This window comes from Mytilus edulis, chromosome 9 (genome assembly GCF_963676685.1).
Source record: "Mytilus edulis chromosome 9, xbMytEdul2.2, whole genome shotgun sequence".
NCBI lineage: Eukaryota > Metazoa > Mollusca > Bivalvia > Mytilida > Mytilidae > Mytilus > Mytilus edulis.
The window spans coordinates 1,268,165-1,274,794 of record NC_092352.1 but is presented as its reverse complement, the minus strand read 5'-3'; positions in this window follow the sequence as shown (position 1 = coordinate 1,274,794).

The window sequence follows — 6,630 nt, the reverse complement described above, 5'->3', positions numbered from 1 at the left end:
ACATTCATGTCATGTTTGGTTTCATTCCATTCAGTGGTTCACTAGAAGAAGTCATGTGTATGCATTTCACATAGGGTTCTATGTTAAACTAAGTCCCCGCTGGCGGCCATCTTGGATAATGGATCGGCTACAAAGTAACAACAATTGGTCAGCACTCCATAAGGAACATTCATGCAATGTTTGGTTACATTCCATTTAGTGGTTCTCTAGAAGAAGTCATTTGTATGCATTTCCCATAGGGTCCTATGTTAAACTAAGTCCCCCGCTGGCGGCCATCTTGGATGATGGATCGGCTACAAAGTAACAACACTTGGTCAGCACCCCATAAGGATAATTCATGCTATGTTTGGTTTTATTCCATTCAGTGGTTCTCTAAAAGAAGTCATTTGTATGCATTTCCCATAGGGTCCTATGTTAAACTAAGTCCCCGGCTGGCGGCCATCTTGGATGATGTATCGGCAACAAAGTAACAACACTTGGTCAGCACCTCATAAGGAACATTCATGCCATGTTTAGTTTCATTCCATTCAGTGGTTCTCTAAAAGAAGTCATTTGTATGCATTTCCCATAGCGTCCTATGTTAAACTAAGTCCCCCGCTGGCGGCCATCTTGGATGATGGATCGGCTACAAAGTAACAACACTTGGTCAGCACCTCATAAGGAACATTCATGCCTTGTTTGGTTCCATTCCATTCAGTGGTTCTCTAGAAGAAGTTCAAAATGTAAATTGTTAACGACGACGACGACGGACGACGCTGGACGACGACGACGGACGACGGACGCCAAGTGGTGAGAAAAGCTCACTTGGCCCTTCGGGCCAGGTGAGCTAAAAAACGACAAAAATTATAGTAACAGTACACAACATAAAAGACTTAAGACTCAACAAAACACGTGGGTAAACGGTATCAACAAAACACGAAGGTAAGCGGTATTAACAAAACACGAAGGTAAGCGGTATTAACAAAACACGAAGATAAGCGGTATTAACAAAGTATACATAGTGAAGAGTAAAATTTTTTTTTTTGATAGTTGTATCATTGATTCGGCATGTTCCGTTGCACTGCCTTGCATGTATATCAAGACTTCGGTACAGATGCTTTACCAATCTGTTCTTGCAGTCGATTTAATGACCAGTAATTATAACTCCCTCTTGCAAACTTGATCTTAGATAAATGTTTTAGTTTAAGGTCTTTTTGACAAATAAAGGCAACAGTAGTATACCGGTGGTAAATATTCATCAATCGAATGAGAAAAACAAATCCGGGTTACAAACAAAAACCTAGGGAGACACATCAACTACTAAAGGAAAAAAAAGAACGACAGGACCACCGAAGTGCAACCGAACTGCAACTGAAACAAACGCCAACACTCATAGAAACGAACTGTGTGTTCGTTTGTTCTATTTGCTAGAGGAATAGGTTCAGTGTTGAGATCTCACAAAACATATTACACCCGCTGCATTTTACGCGTGCCTAGATGTAGTTGGAATTCTGCGAAATATAATGACGCTTGGGGTCGATACCCAAGAGGTGGAAACTATTGATCGATCAAAGAGTTCAACGCTGGCAATTAATAATGCGAACTTATTTTATGTATAAAATTATAACTGAGGTATAATAATAGTGCTTATATCATTCTTACATCTAGTTGATATATTATTTATATATAACAACACGTCTTACCATGGTCATATCTAAAATTATTTCGTTGCTATGGTAAATATAAAGGTATACGAAATGTGATTGAATACCAGAAAGTGTAGATATAAAGAATGAGACATCGGAGTGATAGCAGTGTGAGTTAAAGTTATTTTGAAATTGTATTCTAAACCGGAAATGGAGAGCAAAACGGATAATCTAACACTAAATGAAACGAATGTTGGTATGTTTTACATTTTGATTGGAACCGCTATAACTCCTTTGTGTTCTGCACTGTTAAACATAATGTGTATGGTTGTATTGTTTAGATCACATACCTTGCGAAATAGTAGATTTCATTTCCTTACTTTATGTTTAAGTATAGGAGATTTCCTTACTATGATACTTACATTTATATTACTTGTCAACTCGTCGTTAGAAGAATTTAGGTTACATGTGAAATACTTGTGTCGTATATTATCTTTGTTGGTATATTGTTCTATACTGTTTTCATTATGTCAGACGTTATTAATCTGTGTAGAAAGGTATTTAGCGACGTCAGTGACAAACAATATAAGAAGAAATGTTTTAGCACAGAAGAAATATATAATTCTCATGTTCGTTCTATGTGTTATATATACAAATGCATTGTTTGGATTAAGCGGCTTCAGTTTGCAATCTGGATGTATAGGGAATGAGTACAACTATCTATACATGATCTTCTCTGAAGTTCCTTTAATATTACTTTTTATTGTGATAACTGTTATTTACATAACCACTGCTGTAAGAATTAAACAAATGATAACTCGAGTGTCGTTTATCAACAACGATATATCCTCTCTACAATTAAGCAGAAGAATTATACGCCTAAAAATGAATCTGCTTACTCTGGGACTAGTTCTTTTGATTTTGGCCATATCTGTTGTACCAAGGGTGACTGTGACCTTATTAGGACAATCATCAAGCGGTAACATTGGAAATGCCACATTAGTCATACCGCCAATATTTAATCCGATTATATATTGCATACGTTTTGTCGAAGTACGAAACATGTTGAAACCCAACTGCATATGGCGCCCTGCAAATATTAGATCGCCTAGAAACAACATGTCTATGGTTCATGAATCTTATAATACTCCAGTGGAAGCAGGAAGTAGCAGAGAAAGAATCATTTACAATACGGAAAGGCCTATCCACGAAAATGTGTTCAATAATGAGTGCACAAACATTACGGTGATTAGTTTAATTGATAATGGTATTGAAGAAAATGATATTCTTCAACAGAACCAATACAAGTAAATGATAACACCCTTTTCATAAAATGTAAAAGAAAATATCAAAAATATACGTGCGTGTATTATGACATTATGACATTAAAAATATCGTCCTTTAAAGGGCCATACTATTTATTCAAAAAAATTAAATAAAAAAATAATAATAATAATAATAATAATAAAAAGGAATTATTTGCTAAATCAATATTGATTTTATTCTTTTAGCTTAGGAAAGAAAAAGGTTTTCATGATATCGATTCGTGGATGACATATAGTTCCTCTTTCTATATAAATAAGACAGCTAAAAGTGAGATTGGCTTAGTTTAGTTTTGATTTATTCATTATATAATCCATATAATCCACTTCAACATGTGTTTGACATTTAGTTAGTCAATAATACCAACAAAACTAATATCTATTCCTTCTTGTCAATAAGTAATATCAGTTCGTGTCTTTAGAAATCGTTTTTGTTTTTTTTTTGTTGGATAACTGATTTGCACTGAAACGAAGACGAACAACTGGCCTTGTCATATAAACTTTGGAAGACATAATTATTATCTTGTATATACTAATTGTAAAAAAATGTTTAATCAATTTGATGATACTTATTTTTCATTTTACTACTCATCAAGTATTTTCTCTCTAAATGATTAAGAAATTATATTTTACATAGACGGACATTCCCGCAAGAATAAGATGAGTACAACTTTATTTAAGTTTTTAAGAAAGTGTATTGTTCCACTTTCACTGCAACCCTTTAATTGAAATAAATCATAAACTTAATAGAAGTTAATAATTCTGATCTTGACGAGATATAATTATTCCCCAAAGTTTATTTTGTATTATTTAACGTCATTTTTAACGTCGATTTGTTTTGTCAATGGCTGTCTACGGTTGTAATTTGTAAATTTAGCTATTTGACAATCCACGCCTATTTTGGGAAAACATATAATGGCAACAGTAGTTTATCGCAGTTTAATAGACATAAATCTATTGAGTGCAAATAAAACAAATACAGGCTGCAAACTAAAACAGAAAAACACATTTATTATCATTAGAAAACAAGGGAACAGCAGAAACACTAAAGTGTAACAAATACAAACGCCAACATACATAGAAACGGACTATTTGATAACAACTGCCATATTCTGACTTGGTGCAACCCATTTTCAGAAACAAATAGTGGGTTGAACCCGGTTTTTATGGGTATGGTTAGCCAAATCTGCCGCTAATATACCAATGTTTAAAATGCCTATAAAATGAGAACGAACAGTAAGTGATAGGAATACAGTACAAATAAATACAAGAACACTCAGTACAGCGACATTCATAAATAAGTAATATAGTGGTACATCTAATATAAATCTATTTGTCAATCAAATAAAACCATAGTCAATGAAAACATAGACAGTTATGATGCATTCAGTTTTATATGTGTTATATACCATATACATTGTACATTGATTTGATTCCTTTAATCAAAGGATCAATATGTTTGCAAAACTGCAGGCTAAAAACACAACGTCACATTAGGAATTGGAACGTGGTGTGAATTTGTTTATAAGAACCAAGTTTATTTATAATTTCGCCAGATATATGCGATTTTAACTTCATATATCACATAGACATTTGTGTTTTAAAATGCAAACATACGCCTACATCATATCTTCTTAATTCAAATGTGTATTTCTTTTTTTCCCTTTTTATTGTCTTGTTTGATATGGTTTGGACGTTAGTAGGTGGGTGTATTTTTGTTTCTTAGTTTTGTGTTCACGATTTGAATACTATGCACGTATTACTTGTCCGTCTATGAATTTAAATTGTCAACGTTTTACAATGATAGAGAAAAAATACATTTATTGGCTTTGAGCTGACGTGTTGACATGATAGATTTCTCCACTTAATTCATCCTGTGTTTGTATTTTGAATCCAATTAAAGGTATTCCTGGCTGTATCGTCTGTTTTTTATTTTTTTATTTTCTCAAAGTCTACAAATTAAGTCGTTCAGCAAATAAAAAGGAAACACAAAATGTAAGGTGGTTATTCCAAGTAATTGAATGGACATAAAAAGGCATCCAAGAAAATGATAATACTAGCATTAGTCTACTATTGGAAATAAATTAGTTTTGATCTACATTAGAATGAATAACTTATCATTGTAAAGGTACAACTATTGGTAACTAATAAAGTTCAAGAAATACTAAAATAAGTAATCCCAAATAAAAGTTAAAAAAACAATGATTCAATAAAAAGTAAATGATGTAGTGTGACCGACATTAAGCAAATATTTCAACTCAAACAATGGAGTAAAAATCACAAAATCAAAAAAGGGAAAAAAATGGCAAAATCAAAAGCTTGGGCTTCATACGAATAGACAATAACTGTCATATTCAAGACTTGGTACAGGCATTTTCTTACGTAGAAAATAATGTTGATTAAACCTTGTTTTATAGATAGCTAAAACTATCACTGGTATGACTATTGCATAAAATTCCATTATATTGACAACGATGGGTGATAATAACAACCAGTCGACATAATAGGTAAACAAGTCAAAAATAGTGGTACAGGAGTCAACATTGTGTTATAATCTTAGTCTTTAAAAAGCAAGGTCAAAAAATATTTAACAAAAAAGCACAAAAGGGCATATAGACAAAGCACATTTGAAAAAATTAAAGATACGAATACATAAATTTACCAAACCACAATAGAATAATGACACAATGTATAAGTACAAAGCCACGTCATATGTATCAAAGAAACAAAAACGGCACATATACTAAGCACATAACAAAAAATGAAAGCAGGAATACAAATATTATCATAGAACAATAACAAAATGACGAGATATATTAATACAGAGTCACAAAAAAGGCCTCTTGAATTTGAAGTTGACATGCAGAAACATAACATAAATAAATAAATTAAACCACAGCACATAAGCACTCCATACAACTTAAAGAATGGCAACACGAACTCCTTTTATTAACTCGTGTGTCCTAGAAGGAATCACAGTTCTTTCTTTGTATACTGTTGACACTGTCCGTGTTAATTGTGTTATCTAAACCGATGGTCGAGAATGTTTACATCAAATGAAGAAGATCTGTTGTCCTTTCCGGATGAGATATTCTATATTGTGTATTTCCATAACAAGCTGCATGTGTACTGATAGTTACAACCAGTATCATTTACTCGTTTGTCGGCCACATGACATTTTGTCTGACATTTGTTTTAAATAGGTTTAAGGAGGTTAAAAAAAATTTACCTAATTAACTAATTCAAAATCCACTAAATGATTTTATCACATACTAAGAGATATCATCTTTCTCAATGATAAAAATTAGAGTTACATATATACAATGAAAGTATTTCTGTAATTTACATGTAATTCTTTTAATGTTAATTTGACATTTTTTGTTAACTGGTCAAAGTAAATATTTTGTCAAAATTGTATGAAAATTAAACGATTTATTACTATTTTAGTCAAAGAGTTGGGTACCCCCTAAAACTCCCTAAGACAAAGTATTGGGTACCCCCTAAAACCCCCTAAGACAAAGTGTTGGGTACCCCATAAAACTCCCTAAGACAAAGTGTTGGGTACCCCATGAAACTCCCTAAGACAAAGTAGAAATTTTGTTTTTCTCTTAACAGGTAAGGAACAAAACAAAAAACCTATACTTCATAAGCACAAAAAAAAAACCACCGGAAAGTAGTAATAC